Genomic DNA, 25,009 nt, shown 5'->3' with positions numbered 1-25,009 from the left:
TTCACCGCTGAAAACAGATTTTGATAGGTACAGATACCTAAAAGGTTTTAAGGTAAATCTGCAAAACTTTGATGTCTTTAATATGTCCATCCCCAGGGAAGTGGAAGTTTAACTAAGCAAGGACTTTCTGCTGAATGGACATCACAGTTATTCATGTACCTGGGAATTGAATTAACCCCACATGCAACAGAATTATTATTTGCTGTCCCTCAGTACATGAAGCTCAAAGAGATCTCCAGAAATTACAGGTGAAGGCTTCTTCTCGGTTGGGCACTATTGCTGATTTCAAGATAACATTGCTTTCAATGATGGTGCATGATTTCCAGGCTCTTGCCATAGCAAATAATCCTGGCATTCTAAACTCTCTGTAAAAGCCAATGCAATACTCTAAAAGGGCAGGAAAGCTTTGAGGCTTTTTGAAACTACAGATGTTTCTTCATATTCGAATGCTATAAGCTTTGGACCGTATTGTGGCTATCTATGTCCCAACAACCCAAAGGTGGGTACAGTTCCCACATTAACAGGGCCCTCATGTCCATCTGGGACAAGCTCAGTTTATCCAAAGAACTCACCTCCTTCCCTTTACCCCAATGGAAATAAGTTATGCTTCACTCCTTTTTTGCTAAGCAGAGATCTTGGTTGGAGGAAGTTAGAGAAATGTGAGGAACCATTTAAACATAGATTCATTAAACCATTTGAACAGGTGGAGAGAGAAGTTGATTTTAAAAACAGAGGTTTAGATACATCAAACTCCAAGCACTGGGTTAACGTCTATCAATTAAGCTTCCTACCAAGATAGTGCTCACTGACTCTTAGAAATGTATTGACTCTGAGAAATAGTATTCAGGCAATAGGGGAGAACAAACTAGTGAAATCCATATGTACTATTGTATACACACTGTTGACATATCTCATAAGCAGCTCCCTCAAGGGCACGGGAACAGCCACTCTTTGCATAATTATCTGAAGACCAACTGGGGTCATACTTGTTAGGGTATCCAACAAGACTAGGAACATGGCATGCAGATAATTTATTTGCAAACTGCTCCTTCTCTGGTTTTATATGCCTGCCAGACTACATAATTGGAAATCAGGAAAATAAGGCAGATTCTGGCAAGGTTGGAGAAATGAGGGAGTTTCCCTTGCTGATGTAGTATTGGGAATAGGTGCTGGCTCTGACATTGCTGTACCCAAGGAACACAAAGTAACTTTACAGTCTTCCTGGTTCGACCAATGGTCCTTCTACATTCTAAAACAGGGCAGTTAATAGCCAAAGAGCTGCTCACAGCTCAAACATATCTGCTTTTTTAGATACAGAGAGGAGACAGAGTGCAGAATGTGGCATCTTCTGCCCATGGAAAAATTGTCAGTGGCAGTTTTGAGCCAGCTGCATAGTTTTGATACAGAGTGGGACCCCATGCTACAAGTCTTTTCAACAGATTCCTGGTGCTTACTTGCCCCCTACTTCGAAGCACCACACATCATCACCACAGTCATCTAATCTCACAGGCTAATGAAAGGTTGTATTAAGCAGGGATGAAACATGGGGTAAGGAACTGCAGGTAAGTTGGGTAGAAGCAGTAAATTGGGAGAGCTCAGACCAGGATATGCAAGGTGAGCACTGAGTAAGCGGTAAACTGAGTCATAGTGGGAGGGAAGCTGTTGCTACTGGGTGGTGAGTTCGTTAGGTAGGGTTCGAGATTTCAGAAGGTAGGAGTCGGAACTTCAGAAGGAGGTTACAAAGTGACTTTTGTGTCACTGTTCTTTTTAAAATTACAATAAAAACATTTACATCCAAATTGTGAAGTTAAAGTTGAGATATGAACATAACATGCAAGCTACAAGCACATTTTATCTAATTGTGAACTGTCACTGGCATAAAACATTTCTCTTTAACAGTAATGTTTCATAAAAATATGAGGCATTATGAATGTCTGCCTTGTTTTCTCTAATGATTGTGTTAGTTCTGTTGCAGTGCTTTGAGGTGAAGGAGAAGAGTCATTGCTATGCACTTCCTCCTGGTTCTGTTGCCTTGCGAGAGAATCTTTCTTAAGCATTTTTGTTCTTCTGTATTAAATCTGCCACTTTGATGCTATAAGTCATCTGTGTAACAGCTTTCCAAGGCAGAGATCTTGTCTTCCTTGTAGGAAGTCTCTAGGATGATACCTGGTTTCATTTCAGGGTTCTTCCTGGTAATATGCAATCCTCTCTTGGAGGAGAATTCTGGTTTTCTGATAGCAGAAGCCTCTGCTGTACTAGCAAATTCAGTTTTATATATTTTTTCTCTCATCCTAACTTTGGGGTAATAACTCAATATTTATGTGTTGCTGCGGTGAGCCTGATATGTGTCAGACCCTGAATTAGAACCAGTAATTGCTCATCCTTGAACCCTTTTTTCAGGGACTTACATAAAAGCCAGCAAGGTTCTCACATTTTTGGGCTACATTTGAGATATTATCTTAATTTGGGGAAGGGTTTCTCATTTTCCCTTTCTGAACTGCATGTAATATCAGTATAGTACTTCACAGTTCTTCTGTCTTGCTGGCTTCTGTTACTTTGCTCACAGCATCTGATTTTCAGGAGCGTTGGAGTACTTTGCAGCAGTGACTTTTTGAACCTAAAATACTTTGGTGACATTACCTTTGTATTTCCCAGGCTTCAGACAAGATCCGAAACCGTTTGCTTGAGCAATACCCATGTGTGCCGTTGGTGGCTCCGTTCGGTTCCGCCTGGCGTTGTTGGCGCCATATGTTACATTGCTGGCAACTATATAAAAGCCACCCAGGCACGTGGACATCAGTTCTTTTCTTTCCCTGCCACTTAGCGCAGATCCGGAGAGAGCTACACCCTGTTGTTTTTTTTTTAATAGGATTTTTTCGACATTTTATCAAGTATTTTTGTAAAGTGTGTCGCAATGACATATAGAAAGGTAGAGAAGAGAGAGAGAAGATTTTATTGTTTAGTTACTTAAAACCATATCCAAAAAAATAAAGAAAATAGAAAAACACTATGTAAAAAGAAAAACACATTTCTGATGTTACTAAGTATCCATCAAGTGGTTATATACATTGTCTAGTCATTTTAATTCACGCTTCATAGGAGCTAATTTTAAAACATAATTGTGCATTGCTACTTAAGATTGCTTGCTCCAGCGTGCTTAATGCCATTGTCAGGCATTAATTTGTGAGCTAACCTCCTGTGATTCACAAGGGTGGCAATGCTGATTAGTTAAATCCTGTTTTTGTGACACCTACTATAGAAACTTCACCAAGGCACAGTTCAACCATAGGTCACCAGGTACAAAGCATGCCATCACTGCTTGTCTCCGTGTCCGTATGCCTTTTTCATGAAATTTGCTCTTTAATAGGGCTTTTTCTTCAAGTGCAAGATGATTGCATAAACAGAGACATGGAAGAGATCTTCTGTGTCCTCACCACACAGGCGGCAGATAGAGTCGTTTACGTCCCTCAACCAGAGGGCCGCAGTTAAAGCAAGTGGTAGGAGACCTAGTCGATACTTAAGGAATTCGTCCTTTGTTCGTCTCGAGAAGCCCTGGCCTAGATATGACTGTGGTGTCGAAGAAGTGTAGGTGTGCAAAGTCATGCAGGCATGAGACCTCCGTGAGAAGGCTGCTTTGTCCTCCAGTAGTGATTAAACCTTAAGTGATTTCCCAGCTGCTTTCTTAAAGGCATACGCCAACAGACCTGATTTTTTTTTCTGCTGAAAAGGCTTTATTTTTTTTGTCTGCCGCTTCTGCCTCAATATAAGTAAAATGGCAAAATACATTCCCCCAATTTTTTTCAAAATCTCCCAATTTACAGTTTATACATTTTGGAATGTATGTATGAGGGTGAGTGCTGGGTCACTGTGCCAGCGAAACATTTTTTAGCTATCACGGGATGTCAATGTTTGATTGCCCACATTTGACACGTTTACAATTTGTGGTGAAAGTGGTGATGTGTGCAATATTCGTTTTCTCCATTTTGGTTATCCCAAGGATGATGGATAGTTCCTGTGGGCAGTGATTGCTCTCGCACCTGTTGCCTAGCTGAAAAGAGGCTACTTGCTTGTATAGTGGAAGGGAAACAAATGTGTAGTCAATTGTGGTGGATGCTGTTGTTGAAAAATATGATGCTGCCGGAGGCGAGTTCTCAGTAAATCTGCTGTTCAGGGCTCTTAGCTGTAACAATTCTAAGCCATTGAGCAGAGCCTGCTGATCTTTGTCAGACGGCCATGTTTGTTGGCCCCTTGTACGGGGAGGTCCCAAGCACTTGAAAGGGCAGTTGTAGTTTCATCTGTTGAGGATCCTAATAGATGCAAGTTGAAGTCGCCTGAGACGATGATGTCGGCCGTGTCACCTATGTCGCCGCTGCTTATGTAGTTCTCGAGTAGAGCCAATAAATTATTGGCATCGCTGTGTTTGAGTTTGGGGTGAAGGTAGGTGTTTACGAGAACTGTCTCTGCTGCGGGCGCACTCGTCGTGGCGGCAGTTGACACAATATTGATGGAGGAGCAGTTGGAGTGCGAACTGGTGACTCTAGCCGATAGTGCTAAGGAGACGTAAGTGGCCAGGCCACCTTGCGAATGCCCATACTTCGCTTTCCTGGTTGCTGGGGTAATGAAGCACATATAGGTCTTCAAGTGGAATGGTTCATCCAGCCAGGTTTCCTGCATTAATATAATGTCAAAGATGCTGATGTATTGGATGAAGTCGGAGTCCTGAGCTTTGGAGAGGAGGCTGTTAACGTTCCATGAAAATATATGAAGGGTCTTCTTTGACAATGTAGAGCCCATCTTTTTGTCTAAGGTTTGCTACCATTGCCTATTGCAGTTGTTGATTGTTTTTGAAAACCACCTTAAATCATTATTGTTTGAGAAGAGGTTGGCTGAGGTGATAGGGGGTCATTCTGACCGCGGCGGTCGGCGGTCTCTGCCCGCCAAGCGGTTCCTGCCGAAAGACCGCTCCGCGGTCAAAAGACCGCGGCTGCCATTCTGGCTTTCCCGCGGGGCCGGCGGCCGACCGCCAGAAGACCGCCGGCCGGCCCAGCGGGAAAGCCCCTACAACAATGAAGCCGGCTCGGAATGGAGCCGGCGGAGTTGCAGGGGTGCGACGGGTGCAGACAGTGAAAATCTTTGTGGGGCACTGTTAGGGGGCCCCTGCACTGCCCGTGCAGGGGCACCCGTTCCCGCCATCCTGGTTCTGGCGGTGGACACCTCCAGTAACAGGCTGGCGGGAAGGCGGTCGGAATCCCCATGGCGGTGCTGCAAGCAGCGCCGCCATGGCGGGTTCCCTGGGCCAGCGGGAAACCGGCGGGAAACCGCCGGCTCCCCTTTTCCGACCGCGGCTTTACCGCCACAGTCAGAATCGCCCAGGAAGCACCGCCAGCCTGTTGGCGGTGCTTCCGCCGCACTCCGCCATGGCGGTCATGGACCGCCAAGGTCAGAATGACCCCCATAGATTTTTGAGACCGTGATTCCCCCCTAGCAGTCATGGCAGAGCTTGAGATCGCCGGAAAGCAGCCCCGAGCGCTCCAGAGTACGGGGTGTGTTTCCCAGCACTGGCGGCCTGGTTCCAAGGCGGCATCCGGAGATAGCAGAGGTGTTGGGTAGCCAAACAGTACGTGGTAATACTGATACATCAGTGTTCGAAGGTTGCGCTTTCTCCTAGGATTGTTTGGTCGATCAGGCTCTTCTTCCATGTGACTTTAGTGGATTCAGGAGCAGTGGTGTTAGTTGGGTGGAGAAATTCAACTGCTAGAAGATAAGATAAGTTGAGTTGAGGCCGCTTCTGGAGGGAATATGTGAAAGTAGCCGAAGAATATTCCCCCTGTTCAGGATGTCACCAGATCCCTTATAATGAGGATGAAAAATTAGTGAGTTGATGGTTGCGTAATCTGGTCATGTCTTGAATTTCTGGAGTAGATGCAGAAGGGTCCCCGGGGGCAGTCTCCTCCCTGATTCCGGCAATTGTTAGACCTGCTAGTTGAAGAGTTTCCCACTTGTGCTTGATATGTGGGGCTGGGAGATGAAATAGTTGCTCCCAGGGCCTGTGGAGGAGGGGCCGATGGTTTGGCAGGGATTGGGTTGTGGGAAGTTACTTAGATTGTCTGTGGCTTCCGGAAGTTGCAGTTTGGAGTTCCCCGGTAGTGCCCGCCCCTTCAACAGACCATGGGTGGTCGCTTTTGGCAGCGATCTTCTGCTTGGTGGCCAAATTCAAGGATGGGACCAGAGAAATTGTTTTTGGGGCAGGTGACCCAGGAGAGATAGCTTTGTTGGAGGCCCAGATGTCAGGTATTGTTAGTTTGGGGGCTGCATCTGGGATCGCTCTGTTCCCTGCGATTCGCTACTTGCAGCCTTTCCTTCGCTGAGTACGTCTCTGCTTGGCATTAAGTTTCACCATGGCGTTGCCCTCCCCAGGACTGCCAGTTGAGAGTGTGTCCCTTGAAGGTGCCGGTGCGGTTACTTTTGTGGTCACATTGCAAGAGTTTGTGATTGCTGGAGTCTCCTGGATGGGGCCATTTGCTCTGCCATCGCTTTTTGTTCCTGAGCCAATGGTTGCGGTCTCAAGTGGATCCATGTGACTCTTTCCCAGGACTTGTGTTGAAAGGCCAGGGGAGAGATGCAACTGTGGGTGCTGGCTGGCCGCTCCCGTCTTTAGAGATGCACAAAGGTTGGTTAGCATCAGAGGTAATGTGGCTAGTTTGTCTATTATGGGGCCACATGAGCAGCTTATGGGGAGGCTCATGGAGTTTACTTGTGAGTGCATGACGAGGGATTTGAGGTTTCCTAATTTCTCATCAATACCTGCTACGAATACTGCCAAGGTGTTGAGTAGGGTTACCTGTACGTCCATTTTGTTTGATTGATAGTGGAATGCTTCAGCTAGGAGATGCATTGTGTTGAGCAGGGAAGCCCGGATGCCATCCTTGTGCGGATTGAGACGGTTTGAGGCAGGGTCCTGTCCAGTTGTTGATGTGGTGCTAGTGTCCATGCTTAGTCTGATCCTTGCACCGTTATTGGGAGACGGTTGGCTAGGAAGTGGAATGGTCACGTTGTTCCTTGCTTCATCACTCGGAATTGCTGGCTAGGTACTGAGGAGAGTCAGAAGGGGAGTCTTGAGAGTATGCAACATGCATGTTTTCCCACTCTTGTGTGTTTAGATAGAGGTTAGAGTTTCTACGTCCGCTCCTATATAGAGGCCCTCTGTTTTCATTATTGCTAAAGGAGATGAAGGGAAGGGGACCAGAGGTCCATCCTTTGATGCGATTTCCAGGCGGGCATCATCGGGGGCCATCAAGGGTGAGGCCAGAGCGTCTGTGGCCAGCTGTCCCACCTCGTTGACAAAGTCGGGCTGCGCCGCTTTCAGTCCACGGAGCGCTAGGTGAATTTGATGGTCCACCATGACTTTGCTGGAGTCCGTCTGGGCTCCACGTGCACCTCTGCCCTGGCGAATTTGGTAGATTGCCCCAGAGGTGTCGAGATTGTGCTTGCTGCGGGAGGTTGAGCAGGGATTGGGCGTGAGGAATCCCCTGTTGTGTCTGAGTCATTTCTTTGTGGGAGGCTTTCTGCTGTACATGTAAAGATCGACGAGATTAGTGGTGACTGTAACCCCTGTGTGTCGTTGCTATTGGAGACGAGGGCAGGTCTACCGCTTTTTAAAAAAGAGAACTTGGTGTAGATTTTCGGATGGAAGTTGGTGGAACAGTGTTTTTGGGTTGCTCCTGACTGTTTCTCGGTTCCAGACTGTGCCCAGCATGAGGTCTGGAGGTGGATTGCTCTTCTGGTCCTCCCTGGTGTGGCTCTGACTCGATCTCAATAAGGAGTGAGGCCTCCTGTGCCTCATGATGGCAGTCCAGAGCTTGAGGTCTCCTCTTCCTTTTTCCCATAGTGATTTTGTTGGGGGGTGTCTCTCTTGTTTTGCCTGACCGCATGGTCATGTAGTTTCCTTCCAACACTTCCTTCCCTTTATTGCCTCCTGTGGCGCCCGTAGTTTCCCGCTGATGGGGTGATTGCGGTGGTGGAAGTGGTGGCGTGGGGAAGTTGTTGGCTGTTAAGCTGTCACTCGTGAGGGCACTGGGCTCCTCTGAGGTAGAGTCAGATGTAGGTGGAAGAATATGGAGATCTCGGTGCTGGTGCTGCTGAGGTTACTGACTGGGAAGTGGGGCTCACCAGTCGTCGACAAGCCTCACCCAACCGAGGTGGGCAGCTTCTGCGGATGCTGGGGCACTCCCTTTGCAGTGACTGGGTACAGTCACAGCACTTGCTTGTCACCTGCACACAGAGGGGTCCGAGCAGCCCTCCTCCCTCTGCCTGGCCCTGCCTGCTTGTTGGCGCTGCCAGGGGCCTGGCCGGGGCGGTGGGGTTAGGCTTGCTGGAGGATATGGGAGGTCAGGTGCCGAGGAGCTGAGGGCTCAGGAGCCCGGAGGCGCCGGCGAGGCAGGATCCCAGAGAGGGGCGAGGAGAGGGCCCCAACCGCAGGGCAGTGACGAGTGGTGGGGTGGAGGCGAGGGCAAAAGCGAGAGAGGGGGAAGCCGGGTTGGAAGAGCCAGGGGGCAGAGGGGCAGAAGAGAGGTGCAGATGCCGGTAGTGGCATGACGGCAAGCCATGTGGTGGATGCAGGAGAGTGGGACCTCCACCTACCGGTCCCGTTCGCCCTGCAACCACAAACCTCAAACACCTCCCTCGTCCACTGTGTCCAGCCCGGCCCAACCAACCAGCCTGACCCTGACTCTGGCCCCGACCCCAACCCAGGCACTTCTCCTGCCCCCACACACCGCACCACACGTCGCAGCTCCCTCCTCCCCCCACCTCACCACCTCCTCTCTTCCCAGTGCTTTGCGCCGCCTCACGCATGCACCCCCTCGGCACCTTTGCCTTACCTCTTCTCCTCTCCACACCCTGTCCGCCCTGTCCACGGCACACCAGCAGGGCACAAACACGGGTGTGGGCGGGTTGGCCGGTCCTTGTCCTGTCCCCGGTACCCCAGCAGGGCGCAGTCACGGGCGTGGGACGCCCAGCGATGCTCCGCGTTCTTTGCAGGTCCAATGCCCAGCGGCTCGGCAGCAGCTCTCAATGCTGTTTCCGGGTGAGCTACTGGTGATGTGAACTTTTCTCTGTGATGCTTATGCTTATTGGGCCGTTTCTTGTGCACCTTATGGGATACAGTTATGCAAGTGCTGCCGCAGGTCCCAAAGGAGACCCTAGTCATTCTCTCCCAGGCGGTGAAAGATGGGAGAGATGCAGCAAAGTTCAACATTAGGTGCATCCTGGATAAGACTGACTCGCTGGGTAGAGTGGTTTCGTAGACGGTGGTCATACGGTGCCACGCTTGGCTGAGAATATCTGGCATCTTGTAGGATGTCCAGGCAAACCTTATGGACATGCCCTTCACTTTCTTGTTTGGCGAGGAGGCAGACTCATTGCTGGTGCGCTTTCAGGACTCTTGGGCTACGGCCCTTCGTCTACCATCTGCCTTTTTCTCCTTTCGTGGCCATGGAAGGGGCATACCACTGTGCCAACCCTATGCCAGCCTCCTTCTATGTGTCCCAAGCTGTGCGAGGACGTGGGCGGGGTGTCTTCAGACCTAGAGAGTCTAGAAGTCAGAAGACGTCTGCCACCCAGCTCCCCTGCAGCTGCAGCCTCCAAGCCCTCATAGTTTGATTCTGCAGGACCATGCCTGCCCAGTTTGAGGGAGAATTCAACATCATCTCCTCCAGTGGCAGTCCATTGTTTCGGACACTTGGGTTCTGCCGATGATTCAGAAGAGCTATGCCCTGCCTTTGCAGTCCTTTCCTCCCCCATTACTGGCAACATTCAAACTGATGGCGGCGGATCATTTATCTCTGCTCTTAGAGGAAGTTACGGCTCTCTTGGCCAAAGGAGCCAGAGAAAGGGTCCCAATATCAGAAGTAGTTAATGGTTGTTATTCCTGCTACTTTTTGATACCCAAAAAGAACAGGGGTTTTTGCCGTATTCTAGACCAACGGACCGTCAATCTCTTCCTCAAGAAGGAGAAGTTGAAGATGCTTACGTTGGCTCAGGTCTTGTCTGCCCTAGACCAAGACGACTAGTTGGATTGTGCTGCATTTACAGGATGCGTATTTTCACATTCCCATCCTGCCTGCTCACAGGTGCTATCTGTGGTTCAAGGTAGGCTACGAGCACTGTCAGTTCACCATGCTCCCATCTGGCCTTACCAGTGCCCCTCGAGTGTTCACCAATGGCTATGATCACAGCTTATCTGCGCAGATTAGGGTTGCAATCTTTCCCTACCTCAACGACTGGTTGTTGAAGGTGGGCTCACCCTATACTCCCACCTCCAGATTACGGCAAACCTTCTGCATTGACTAGGGCTCACTACAAATGTGCCATAGTCACACCTGAATATCTCTCAGACACTCTCTTTCATAGGAGCTGCTCTGGGCACAGTGCAGTATTTGGCTTATTCCCCCAAGCAGCAAGTCCAGGATATTCAGGTTATGATACCAATTTTTTGGCCTTTATCCTGTATTTTGGTGAGACTGACTCTGAGGCTGCTGGGCCTCATGGCCTCCTGTATCTGGCTGGTAAATCATGCCAGATGGCATATGCTGGCTGTGCAGTGGGACCTGAAGTTCCAGTGGGCACAGCATCAGGGAAATCTCTCCAACGTGGATCTCGGAAGGAACTGCAAAAGACCTGTAGTGGTGGATTACAAACTGTGATTGGTTCAAAGAGGCTCTGTGTCTCTGGACGTGGCTGGAACAGCAGGGCATAACCCTGGTGGTTCAACACCTGACAGGTTCTCTGAATTCCAGGGCAGACAAACTCAGCCATCAATGCCTAGTTGATCATGAGTGGTGTCTCCACTTGGAGGTGGCGCAAGGACTATTTCAGCAGTGGTGAGAGCCTTGGTTAGATCTGTTTGCCTCTGAAGAAGACACTCAATGCCAGTAGTATTGCGCTTTGGAGTTTCCAAGGCAGCAATTGCTCGGCAACGCTTTTTGTCAGAGGTGGAGCTCAGAACTGCTGCATACCTTTCCACCCATACCACTCCTGCCCAGAGTTCTCAAAAAGATCAAGAATGACCTGACCCAAGTAATCCTTGTGGCTTCGGATTGGGCATGGAGAGTCTGGTATCCGGAACATCTGAAAGTGAGCATTGATCCTCCTATTAGGTTGGCCTTTTGGGAGGATCGTCTGTCACAGCAGCAGGGGAGGGTTCTCCACCTGAACTTGTCAACTCTGCTCCTTCATGCGTCGAGATTGAGTGGCGACAGTTGACAGCCTTTGACCTTCCTCCCTAAGACTAATGTTATGTTAGCAGCCAGGCATTACTCCACAAAAACAGCATGCACCTGCTGTTTGCAAAGATTTGCAAAATGTTATACAGAGAAGTCTTTAGATCCTCTTTCTGCTTCTCTCTCTGATGTCCTTCTTTTCATTCTGTCCCTCGGCCAGCAGGGATGTGCACTGGGCACTCTTAAGTGCTAGCTATTCACTGTCTGCTTTCCTGAGGGTGCCTCAACAACCCTCTTTGTTTAAGTTCCCTATTGTAAATAGGTTTCTAAAAGGGCTTGTACATACGTTTCCCCCTTCACCCTTCATTATGCCTCAGTGGGATTTGAACTTAGTTCTTTCATTTCTGATGTGTGCTCTGTTTGAGCCACTTCATATTTGTCCCCTCAAGCTACTCACCAACAAAACAGCCTTTCTCCTGGCCATAACATCTACCCAGAAGTTTAATGAACTCCAGTCCTTATCATCCAAGCCTCCATATCTCACAGTATTTCCTGATGAAGTGGTTGTAGGAGGCTGGCCTGGCTTATAGTGGGCACCTTGTGGTACTTGCACCTTGTGCCAGGTCCAGTTATCCCTTATTAGTAGATTAGAGGTGTTCTAGCAGCTTAGGCTGATAGAGGTAGCTATAGCAGAGCAGCTTAGGCTGAACTAGGAGACATGCAAAGCTCCTACTATACCACTTATATCACTCAGCACTATATCATAAGAAAACAAAATACTCAGAGTTACTAAAAATAAAGGTACTTTATTTTAGTGACAGTATGCCAAAAGTATCTCAGAGGATATACTCCCTTAGGAGGTAAGTAATATACAAAAAATATACACACACAACCAAAATCAGGTAAGTAAACAGTTAGAAAAGTAGTGCAAACACTGTAGAACACAGTAGAATGCAGTAGGAGAAAATAGGCCTAGGGGCAACACAAACCATATACTCCAAAAGTGGAATGCGAACCACGAATGGACCCCAGGCCTAGTGTAGTGTGTAGAGGGTGGCTGGGAGTGTAAGAAAACACTAAGGGCGTCCAAGATACCCCACCCCAAGACCCTGAAAAGTAGGAGTAAAGTTACCCTACTACCCCAAAAAGACAGTAAAGTCGAGATAGGGGATTCTGCAAGGACAACAACTGACTGCAAAGCACTGAAGACGGATTCCTGGACCTGAGGACCTGTAAAGGAAGGGGAGCAAGTCCAAGAGTCACGCAAGTGTCCGGGGGGGGGGGGGGCGGGCAGGAGCCCACTAAACCCCAGATGAAGGTGCAAAAGGGCTGCCTCCAGGTGGAAGAAGCCGAAGATTCTGCAACAACGGAAGGTGCCAGGAACTTCTCCTTTGGTCAGAAGATGTCCCACGGCGTACTGAGGAATGCAGAGTTGTTTCCACGCAGAAAGACCCCAAACAAGCCTTGCTAGCTGCAAGAGTCGCGGTTGAAGGTTTTGGGTGCTGCCAGGGCCCAGGAAGGACCAGGAGGTCACCCCCTGGAGGAGGCTCTTGCATTCGTTATCTGTTGAGATGCCCACAGGAGAGACCCTAAATAGCCCTCAGAGGAGGATTGGCTACAGAGAAAGGTAAGCACCTATCAGGAGGGGTCTCTGACATCACCTGCTGGCACTGGCCACCCAGAGCTGTCCATTGTGCCCTCACACCTCTGTATCCAAGATGGCAGAGGTCTGGGACACAGGGGATGAGCTCTGGGCACCTCCCCTGGGAGGTGCTGGTCAGGGGAGTGGTCACTCCCCTTTCCTTTGTCCAGTTTTGCGCCAGAGCAGAGCTGGGGGGATCCCTGAACCGGAGTAGACTGGCTTATGCAAGGAGGGCACCATCTGTGCCCTTTAAGGCATTTCTGGAGGCCATGAGAGGCTACTCCTCTCAGGCCCTTCACACCTATTTCCAAAGGGAGAAGGTGTAACACCCTCTCTCAGAGGAAATCCTTTGTTCTGCCTTCCTGGGACCAGGCTGACCAGGCCCCAGGGGGGCAGAAGCCTTTCTGAGGGTTGGCAGCAGCGTTAGCTGCAGAGAAAACCCTGGGAAGTTAGTTTGGCAGTACCCGGGCTCTATGCTGGAGACTCGGGGATGCATGGAATTGTCCCCCCAATACCAGAATGGTATTGGGGTGACAATTCCATGATCCTAGACATGTTACATGGCCATGTTCGGAGCTACCATTGTGACGCTACACATAGGTGTTGACCTATATGTAGTGCACGCATGTAATGGTGTCCCCGCACTCACAAAGTCCGGGGGCTTTGCCCTGAACAATGTGGGGGCACCTTGGCTAGTGCCAGGGTGCCCACACACTAAGTAACTTTGCACCTAACCTTCACTAAGTGAGGGTTAGACATATAGGTGACTGTTTAAAATGGCTGTGAAATAACGTGGACTCAGGCTGCAGTGGCAGTCCTGTGTAAGAATTGTCTGAGCTCCCTATAGGTGGCAAAAGAAATGCTGCAGCCCATAGGGGTCTCCTGGAACCCCAATACCCTGGGTACCTAGGTACCATATAATAGGGAATTATAAGGGTGTTCCAGTGTGCCAATAAGAATTGGTAAAATTAGTCACTAGCCTGCAGTGACAAATTTAAAAAGCAGAGAGAGCATAAACCCTGAGGTTCTGATTAGCAGAGCCTCAGTGATACAGTTAGGCACCACACAGGAAACACAAACAGGGCATACTTTATGAGCACTGGGGTCCTGGCTAGCAGGATCCCAGTGACACAGGCAAAAACAAACATACAGACAGTAAAAATGGGAGTAACATGCCAGGCAAGATGGTACTTTCCTACAGTGGTGCTGCGCACCTCTGCCTCTTTCCTCCCAAAAGTGGTGACCCCATTTCATTTGGACAGACTGTCACCCGGTCCACTTTCTTTGCTCCCCTGCATTCTTCTAAGCCTCTAAGGAAGCGGAGCATCTCCACCAGCTGGACCCAAAAAGAGTGTTGTCATTCTACCTTGACCGCACAATACAGTTCCGGGTAGACAACCAACTCTTTGTGGGATGCATGGGAGCACAGAAAGGTCAGGCAGTGCAGAAATGAACCATTGTGCACTGGGTCATTCTGTGTATAAATATTTCTGCTACCTTCTAGCTAAAAAGCAGCCTCCTGAGCACTTACGAGCCCATTCCACCAGGGGAAAAGTTGCGACCACGGCGTTAGCTTGTGGAGTCACAGTCCTGGACATCTGTCAGGCAGCAACTTGGGCATCCCTGCACACGTTTGCCAAACACATCTGCCTGGACAGTCAGGTCCACAAGGATGGGCATTTCGCCAGTTCGGTCCTGCAGGACTATAGTTGAAAAATTATTTCCGCAGCCCACCCCCAGTAGGATGTGCCTTGGGTTTGTATTCAAAGGTAAGGAATCTGCGGCTATAAGTCTCTATCAGGTGAACAAGTTACTTACCTTCTATAACGCATTTTCTGGTAGAGACAATATCTAGCGGCAGATTCCTAACACCTACCCATGCCTCCCTGCTCTGCGAACTTTCTAGGGTTAGGGTGATCCCTTTTTTAAGGGCCCCAGATTGGACGCCCAATCATCATTTAATTACATGGCTCTGGGCTCCTGATGTGGAAAGTCATGAAAAAAGATACTGACGCCCATGTATGTGCCTGGTGGTGCTTATATAGGCGGCAGCAACATCACACGGAACCAAACGGAGCCATCTGACGATGCGCGCAGGGGTATTGCTCAAGCAAAAGTTTCCAGATCCAGTCTGATACCTAGGTAATCTCTTGAATTAGCAATGGCTCTCTTTTCAAAATTCTGAGACTTGCCTTATTGCTATATTTCAAGTCTATCTCTTCCCCACAAAACACCTAAACGCTATTGAATTAACTGCTCAGGGCTTATACTCTTTGTCTTTCATCTACCTCTGCCTCACTTCTGCTTACCTTCCTTGTACCTATTCATTCGGTTTAAATTACTCCTCTCTCCTCTAAGGCACAATCCCCAGAAAAGGCTTTTACTGTAGATAATGTATATAGTCCAGCTATTTTTATCGTGTGCAGTGCTTGCAAGACTTGTGCCAGGCTGACATCCCTTGTCAGTGTGTTATACAGGTGTTTGTTTATTTTTCCTCATTCTGGCTCGAACTTCTGCCAAAGCAGACTGTCCTTGGTGAATTACAAACTGAACTACCTTTGGCCTGGAGCCAGGGCTGGCTTTAGGGCAGTGCGACCCGTTCATTCGCACATGACGCTGATCTTGGGTTGGGGTGTATGTGGCATTATTTTAAAACACCTGCTGCAGAGTTCCGTGTGTTCAGCAGTTTTCAGGCAACAATAAAAATGTCAAGATAACTTAGGTGGTAAACGTTTGTGCTGGAGAAAAATCTGAGTTTTGGCTAGTGGCAGTGGCCTAACAAAGGAAACTAGACACCTAGGGGAACCCAGGATGGGGTAACTTGTGGCGCTCTCACCAGGTTCTGTTACCTAGAATCCTTTGCAAACCTCAATATTTGTCAAAACAAACACTTTTCCTCACATTTCGGTGCTGCAAAGTTCTGAAATCTGAGAGGAGCCACAAACTTCCTTCCACCCAACATTCCCCCAAGTCTCCCCAAAAAAATGGTACCGCACTTATGTGGTTAGGCCTAGTGCCCGCAACAGAAATAGATTACAAAACGGTCAATGTTTGTCCTTACATGAGGGCAACTGTTGACCCTGCGGTGATCCATTCCTGACGCAGGCACTAGGTATAGGCAGTCAAGTTGGGTAGCGTTTTTATCTGACAGGTGGAGAAACACTGGGTGGTAGGAATTTTGAGGATCCAAGCATATTCCTGTAGTTTGTGTGACAGAAATGCAAGAACAAATTGAGTTTTTATTCAACATTTCCCGGATGTCTAGTTTCCAGAAATGCCTGGGTTTGGTAGGTTTCTCTATATGGCCACCGAGCCCAGGACCAAAAACGCAGGTGCCTGCCTTACAGTACCAGGTTGTTGTGTGATAAATAACTTTGATGTCTCCACAATACGATTTGGGCGGTGGAATTTGGGGCTGAACTAAATTGGGGAGCTCCCAAGAGAGCACTCTCTCTGTGCTTGTCACTGCATGCACCTGCTTTCTGAGTTGGGCTAACCCGCTATTGTCCCCCTGCACAGACTGTGCTTGCAAAGGGACAGCAGGACTGTTCGCGTCACCTCCCTCATAATCAGTGGAAGAGGAGTTATCGAATGGGACTCCTCCAACTGAAAAATCACTCCCAGAATCTGCGCCATTGTCCTATCCCTCAGATGCTGCCTCAGTATCTGCTGTCTCAGTCTCTGATCCTACGTCAGGGCTGTCCTCTATAAACCGAATGAGGGCTTGAGCATCAGCCATCCAGCGAGATGCCATCTCTGCTACTGGCTAAACTGTCAATCTACAACACTAGCCTACGTAGATGGTCACAAAATTGCTGGTGGGTGTGTGTGATACGTGCAACAGTAGAGGTCACCTTACCTTCGCTTCTTCCCTCAATCAGCACGTTCTTTCAAGACACACAAAAAAAGACACACTATTACTTCACCTTGTCACATACCATTCGTCACAGTCTTTAGTGCCTCTGTTGCCCACTTCATCAATCATTATTGGTGCTCCCACTCCCATGACCACCTTCTCGGATTCCTTCACTGCCACCCAGCAAAAGTGCCCTTCATCTCTCCATAGCCCCCGCACATACATTTAATTTATATGATAGCGCAGATAATGGCTGACGGTACTAATCTACTCAGCTATTAACATAAAATACAGATTTGATCTTTGCAGTAGGCATATAAACATTCTGTGCTACTTTATGGCATCAAAACTGCCACTAAACAAAAGTCAGATCCGTTTGTAGCAGAAACATAATCACAAGACTTACTTGACTTTTTTATTGCTGCCTAAAAGCTTCAGTTGATACGCGTCAGTTGAAGTATGTGAATTGCTTTGAAGACGCAAGCTGCAACTGCAAGAGAACTGGTGGCGAATATATATATATATATTTATCGAGAGAGAGAGAGGGAGAGAGAGATCACTTTTATATATGGGTGTGGTTTAACCACACACACGTTGACAAAAGTGATATATACACACATACACATACATATCTATATATAGATATATCTATCTATATAGATAGATATGTCTATATATAGATCTATATATTTTTTAATAGCTGTACGGTTTCCTTGGGGCATACATCTATGCCATACATCTATTTAAAAAAACATAGATTTATTTAGAAACATTGTGACCCCCACAGGGGGTTGCCCTGCTCAAGAGCGACCCCCTGTTAATTTCATTAAAAAAAAAAAAAAACTTTTTTATAAAAATGTTAAACTCCTGTGGGGCGCGATCGCTATTGCGCCCCCCAGGATTAAACCTACCTTTCATTAAAAAATATGCCCGGGGGGGAGGGCCGGCCTTTTGTTGAGGGGGCCGACCCCTCCAAGTGAAATCCCTGGTGTCTAGTGGGGTTTCTTGGCCCTCAATCGCAGCTTAGAATCTCCCCTTTCAAACAAGGCCTTCCTGAACGTCAGGAAGGCTCGTTTGGGTCTGGTTTCCTGAGTGGAGCAGGAAGCGGCTGCAAGGCTGCTTCCTACTCCAGTCAGGAAACTAGATAGTGACGTCAGCACGCCTCAGCCAATCAGCAAGATGCAGGGCCAGTACTTGTATAAGGTTTCACAGCTTTGGACAATAATGGGCTTTAAACCCATTTTTGTACATTATTGTTGGAACTGACCTTTTTGCAGGGTTATCAACAGACTTTTTGCCTCTGACGTCTTGTTTTTGACTGTGTGGTGCATTTCATTTTTGCTAGTTTTAGAACTCTGGGCACTTTACCACTTATGAGCAGTGCTATAGGGCAAGTGCTCCCTGTGTAAATTGTATTGGTGATTGATTTCTCCATGATTGGCATTTTTTATTTACTAGTAAGCCCCTAGTATAGTGCACCATGTGTGCTCAGAGCCTGTAAATCAAATGCTTCTAGTGGACTGGTAGCACTAATGTTTTGTGCTTGGGAACACAATAGCTCCAACAGGCTTAATGGAAGTCGCTTCCAACAGTCCGGTGCCACCGCAAAAGAGTGTGGTCAGCCAGGTTGTATAGACCCCTGTTACAGTATCTTGGAAAACGATGAGGAAACAAAGACATTGCACTGAGTTGGGGCGTTGCTGGAGCCGGTGCAGCATCGGTTCCTTACTGTCACCAGTTAGGTGAGGCATTGGTTCCTTATGGTTGCAGAGGAGGTAGCATTGGCGGTGCGGTGTTGGTTCCTTACGAAAAGTTGGGGTCGATAAATCCAGCAGGGCAAGATCTGAGGCATCAACTTTGCGGTGTTGAGATCACACCACGGGGTCATAGGTGCTGCAGTGGAGTTGAGTGCCATGGACATTGGTGACACAGCACTCTGGACTCACGCTGTGGTGAGACTTGGGAGGTGTTACGGCAACGCTGGGCCTGCGTTGTACGTCGTCATTGGACTCAGCTGGGACCATGACTCCGGTGCAGGCAGCAGCGCAGGGTCAGAGAGCGGTGCTAGTTCCTAAGTCATTCTGGAAGTGGATGCTCTAGTGTCTTGATTGACACTGGGCATGATTATACTCCCCAGGAAAATGGGGAGGCTGTTAAGGCGACCCTCAAACACATACCATCCTTCTTTGTCAATTATAGTATCAGTGGCCTGAAAAGGAGCCCTTGGCCGAATCCATATCAAAGCACCTCTGATGTATGCTGAGTACGTGGTAGCATAGAATGAACCTTGCCATTGCTTTTGGAGTGAGGGCACTTCCGTCAAGATGTTGTGTGTCTCCAGAAGAAAAGCTATGTGGGGGTGGTGTCGTTTGAGATAAGACTATACTAAGTAATGCTTGCATTCATTTTGCATTCTCCTAACATTCAGAGTGGTGAATCTGGTAGTAGTTAAGGGTGCCATTTTGAGTGTGGTCGGAGTGTGATGTCTGTAGAACATTAAGAGGATGAGGTGTGTCCTGTTGTGTCCTCGTAGCTGCGCCTCCACAGTTGTAGTGTTGGGTCAGTGATGTATGCCTCCTTGGATAGTTAGAGGATGGGTGTGCAACTGAACAAATAGAGTCTACTGCAACAGATGGAACGCCTAAACTGGGGTTGATGATACTTAACCATAGTAAGTGGTTGGTGGCCATAGTGTGAAACAAGAAGGGGTGAGTATAGTCCACCCTATTGGACTGGCAGTGTATGCACAGTGTAGTGTAGAGGTCAAGCCGTGTGCCCAAGGTGTTGGCTGCATATGGCGCATCTTTAGCAGTTATGACACAGGGCAATAGTGAACAGAGTCATTAAATTATAGTTTCTGTCATTTGAGGCATAACCAGTGGGAGAACCGGCAAACTCTACGGAAGCAGGAGAAGGGTCGGAGTCACCATTCATGGAGAAAATGTCCACTATCTAATTCTGAAGGGTTGGCCTCCGCTCCCAGTTCTGCTGCAACCACAAGGGTAAGGCCACATTTTCTATTATCTGCTCCAACTGTGGGTTGTTCAGTGAGGGTGATCTCGGTAAGGAAGGAGGAGTGCTGATAAGGGAGGAGCCCTCCCTTGTGAACGGTTCCTCCATTTCCGTGGTCTGGAGGTTTTGCCGTTTAGTCGTGCTAGGGAGGAGTCAGAGTTTCTTTCTGTCTATTCCCATGCCTCTTTGGGATCTGTGAAGAAGTGGGTTACGCCTTGATGTATAATATTGAGTCTTGCTGTCTAGAGGAAGGAGTATTGGACCCCCAGTTGTCTGAGATTTCTCTTGGCCTGGAGAAAGATAGTTCGTTGGTGTAGGACCCCTAGTTTATAGTCTGGGAAGAGCATAACATGATTGTCCACGAGCAGAAGGGGGACATAACAGCGGGCTGCGTGCAGGATAGCACCCTGACTACGAAAGTGAAGAAGCTTTGCCAGCATAGGTCAGGGTGGTGCTCCCAGGAGGAGGACACCTCTGGAGGCAAGATGTGCTGTCTCCAGAGAGAAGACAGTGGTAAGGTCCGAGGCAGGGACAAAGGATTAAGCCGAAGAGTCCGGGAATTGCAGATAGTCCTTCTCCACCCCTTCCGGTAGGCCTAGGATCCGAACATTGCTCCCATGGGAGTGGCTCTCAGCATCACCAATATGCATCTCGGGCGTGCGGACCTGCTTCTGTAAATCACAAGTAGCTTGTTGGTTATCAGAGGTTTGGGGCTGTAGCATCACCAGTGTTTTTCTCCCCCAGCTATCCTGTCCATACGTTTTTGGTCTTCATCAATGAGGAATCTCAGTTCTGTGTCTAGAGGCCCGAGCAGTTTCCATTGACTTGGGATAGCTTTCAATAGCTGCTAAAACATGATCAAGTTAATCCTGTGGGGGTTGCAATGATACACCAGGTGCTTCCTGTTGTGGGTTGTCAGGATCATGGATGGAGGGTCTGGTTGTGGCAGTTTCAATGCCGATGCAGTGTTTATTGGGCTAGCTGCAGCAGGAGGATATTTGCTCCACAGTGGGATGACAACGGGGTAAGACGAAAGCCCGAAGCTGACCAGGCAGATCTGGGGTCACGGGGGGTCAAAGCTCAATGGAGATATATCAGCGGGTGTCTCCAAGTATGCAAGGGGGTAAAGGAGAGTGCTGAGCCGGGCAATTCCAGCCTGGGTACACTTGTTGGTGGTGTAGGAGTTCCTAGCCCCGTCAAGGGCAGAGGTCCCACCATGTCCCAGTTTGGACACTTAGAGCTGAGGGATGCAACTAGTGTCATTGTCAGTGTCCATAAATTGCTGGGTCAGGACCGACCTACTATGTGTGTCTAATACTTTCTGGGGCGTCCCACAGAAGAGAGATGATGTGGCACTTGCACTGCGTATCCGCCTTGCCTCATGTGGGCACCGAGGGTCCCTGCTACAGCAGCACCCCCGCTACAGAGCCAGGTGCTGGAAGATGGCAAGGTTATGGTACACGAGGGTGCACTCTGAAGCTGGATGGGAAATAAAGTGGGTACCAGTCAATCTTTAGTGCCCTGAAATGTGGTTTGAAGGCCCCCAATGCTCCTCTCACAGTCGATGAGGGGTTAGCTGTGTGCATGGTAGTGACCGGAGGTGACTGCCATTGCTGGCATGGAGTAGGTCGGACTGGGTCAGGGCTGTTCCATTGCCAACTCACCAGGTTGGCAGCAGCCAGGAGAGTCAACCACAGGGACACCAGAAGGGGTAGGAGTCTACAGGTGCACTGGGGAGCCCTGGGTACCATCTCCTATGCCCCGGCCTCTACTGTGGGCAGGAAAGTCTCGGTGTGTGGTGCCTGTGTGGGTGAGGGCCCCCAGTGGCAGCTAAGATCAGTGTTCCAGGCTACAGGTTTTGATCTGGCTGTACCCCCAGGGTCCCAGCCCCCTTTCACAGCCAGTCCTAAGGCTTCTCTGTGGCCCCACAAGCGCCCACACAGCCTACGTGCTGCAGTCTGGGCAGTAACCACTGACTGGGGCAGGAGGTGGTAGCATCTTTAATGCAAGGCCTTGGTGTGCATGGAAGAAAGTGCCCCTCCATTGATTTGAGGCAAATCAGAGTGGGCTGCAGCCAGGGAGGTAGCCTGCTTCTATAGTGTCCATGTGGTCTGGGGTGTGCCGCAGTGCAGAGTCACAACCTGGCTCTTGTCAATGCCAGAGCCAGGGTCTCTAGCCGTGCAGATGAGTGAGCTGGTTGCCAGGGGCCTGGAGCAGGCGAAAGGCCCCATGTCCCAGGAGGCCGACCAGCAGGCCAATCCCTCACCTCTTTGTGCGACAGCACAGGTACTGGCAACAGCAATGTAGAGACGGAGGTATCTTTGCCGCTAGAGTAGTGCTTGGGCAAGTTGTATAAGGCTGTGCTGCTGGCAAGATGCTGTGGCCTCTGATGGCAGAGATTTAGTCTGGGAGTTGTTGCCTGCTGGTTGCTACATGCTGAGTCTGGCTGTGGGAGGGGTGGGGGGAGCTGCTGTAATGGTGTCCAAGCGGGACACGTCACGGTGCCTCTGTGAGTGTCCTCCTGGCTTCTTCTAGAGGATGGAGTCAGCGCCCCTCTGTTATGCAGGTCAGCGGCCCAGGTGCCAGTCCCGGAGCTGGCAAGGGAGTCTCAGGTCACAACCAGCTGCTTCTAAAGAGGATCAGACAGCCGCCATTTTGACTCCTTGTCGGCTGTGCAGATCGGGGTGCGAACCCTCCTTAAGATACTGGATGGCTGCAGGAGTACAGGGCAGGAGAGCTGGGAGTCTCAGCTCACAGCTCCCTTCTCCCATTCTGGTGGATGTTGATGCCAGGCCCCAGGGTGAGATTTAACAGCAATTGCATTGTCGGAATCTAAAAGACGCTTTGAGTATTTGCAAATGTGTATGATTTACAGTGGAGACATGCCAGGTCACACAACGTGATCCAAATTTATTCTGTGCAGGGAGCTGAAAAGTGCTTCAAATATGGGCAATTATGTGGAATCCAAAATGGAGGCATGTAAGGTCATACAACATGACCCAGGGACAAATGCGCTGATCCAGTATCCAATGTGTGGGATCTTCGATGAAATAGACACGTGCTGGCAGTCCAAATGATGCATCCGTCCTGTCAGGTGGTACATTATCTTCGCAGATACAGGATGGGAACGCTTGAGAGCATGCAATGGTACTTCCTTTTTTTTTAATGTACACTGAGGCTGCATAGTGGCTATTTGAAAATAAACTGCTATTAATGGCTTGAGGTACAAATGTACCCGCAGCAAATTAAATCCACAAACGACTCACTTGTAAACCCTATGTTCAGAAATCCATGAATTCCAGTAGGATTTAGGAATTCTTGAAATTCTTGGTACTTGGAAAGAAAGTAAATCCTTGTAACTCCTTGAATTGTCTTTAATTCTAGAAGATCCAGGAGGCTGATAACCATCCTTGTTGCCAATTTGTGTAGTTATCTCCACTGATAATCCAAATAAATGCAAATCCAAAGATGTAAGTCTTTTTTATTATAAACTCCAAAGTATCCAAACATCAATATCAACTCCCAGTACAAGAATGTTGCCTACATTCTACCCGCCAATATTTATACCTGGTACTTAGAATATATGACAGTGACCTTATACATTCTAAAAAGAATGCCCTACCGATACATACATAATTTCTAACTGTATTACACAATCATTAATTAGTTCTCTTCATGGTTACCTATGATCGTTAAGCATTTTACATCTCCTTAAAAAGATCGTAAAGTTTCTTGATTTATGTCTGTAAAGCTAATTTTGCCGCTCTGTCAAGCAAAATAGTTGCATGTCAATCAGCTGCTCAGAAACTGAGTTCAATATATCTGCAGGGTTCATGCTAGAAACCAGTACCTTGTTTCTGCTGTAAAGGAGTTAAATTGAAGTTTAATCTACTCAACTCGTTCGTCACCCCGCTCGCCATCAAATCCGACCACTTCGTTTTCCTGAGGTATCTCTACTTCCACCTGGACGACTCACTGACACCAACTCACCGACCGCCTGAAAAGACTAGAAAACCTCAGCCTCAGGCAGATAGTCACCGACCCCACACATAAAGCAGGACACATGGTAGACCCCATCTTCATGTCCAGCAACAGAATCAGATACGGCCATACATCAGGACTCACATGGGCGGACCACTCCATCGTACACTTCACCCTCACTGGCCCATCGTGCAACTCCCCACAACCAACACAGTGCTCCACACCGCAGCTGGACCAAAGTAACTCAGCAGCAATGAACCAATGCCCTTAGCACCACTCAGCCTAACATAACCACCAACCTGGAACAAACAGTCAAATTTCAACATGTGGATCACTAACGCTGCCAACCAAATTTCCTCCACCAAACCACCCAAGATGCACAGACCTACCAAACAAGCCAACTAGTACTCACCTGAACTCAGGCCATCAAAATGCAAGTGTAAACAGACAGAAAGAAGTTGGCGAACTAGCAAAAACAACACCAACCAAGTTGTCTACAAAGCAGCCCTCAATGACTACCACCGCCAGCTGAAAGCGGCAAAAAAAGAGAGGCACTGACACACTGGATTGAGAACAGCTCCAACCAAACTAAGGAACTCCTTAACATTGTCAGAGAATTCACCCACCCGTCAGCGACACAGAACTCAATCCCTCCCTCACAGGACCTCTGCGACGCCCTCGCTGACCACTTCCACAACAAAATAGTAACCATCTACAGAAACTTCGATCCCCAACCCTTTGACCGCCTCATCAACCACAACCACCAACCACCCGTTCACCACATGGGAACAGCTAAGCACACAGACAACACCCACCCTGATGAACTCCACCCACTCAGGAGCACCCACTGACCCATGCCCGGATCGATTCTTCAACCTCAGAAGCACCAAGATCAGCCACCTGCTCACGCCATCCTGAATGCATGGAAGCACACAGAGTCGGGACCCTTGGTTGACCCCAGCGAGGTACAGAACTACAGAACTACTGTCCCTTCTCCCCTTCCCTGCCAGAGTCCTAGAGAAGTTCATCAACATCCAACTCACCGATCAACTGAAAAGAAACAAACTGCTAGACCGTCCCTACCGGGCTTCAAAACTAATCACAGCACTGAGAGAGCCCTGATTGCCGCAACAGATGTCATCCGTGCCCTACTTGACATAGGAGAATCAGCCACCCTTATCCTCCTGGACCTCTCCACAGCCTTCAATATCAACTTCCACCACACACTCATCAATCGATTACGCCTGATTGGAATCACTTATGATGTGCTCAGATGGATGGCCTCCTTTCTCAAAGGAC

General features: G+C 48.7%; 1 long non-coding RNA gene across 1 annotated transcript in view; it reads left to right on the top strand.

The window, feature by feature from the left end:
* Positions 1-25,009, top strand: part of LOC138258635 (uncharacterized) — a 439,666-nt gene that overhangs the window by 242,006 nt on the left and 172,651 nt on the right. The window contains exon 2 of the long non-coding RNA XR_011198469.1: positions 19,587-19,719. This is a non-coding gene — a long non-coding RNA (uncharacterized lncRNA). The remainder of the gene's footprint in view (positions 1-19,586; positions 19,720-25,009) is intronic.

This window comes from Pleurodeles waltl, chromosome 9, assembly GCF_031143425.1.
Source record: "Pleurodeles waltl isolate 20211129_DDA chromosome 9, aPleWal1.hap1.20221129, whole genome shotgun sequence".
NCBI classification, from domain to species: domain Eukaryota; kingdom Metazoa; phylum Chordata; class Amphibia; order Caudata; family Salamandridae; genus Pleurodeles; species Pleurodeles waltl.
Note: the sequence above shows the minus strand (reverse complement) of the source record. Positions and strands in the feature narration are given on the sequence as shown.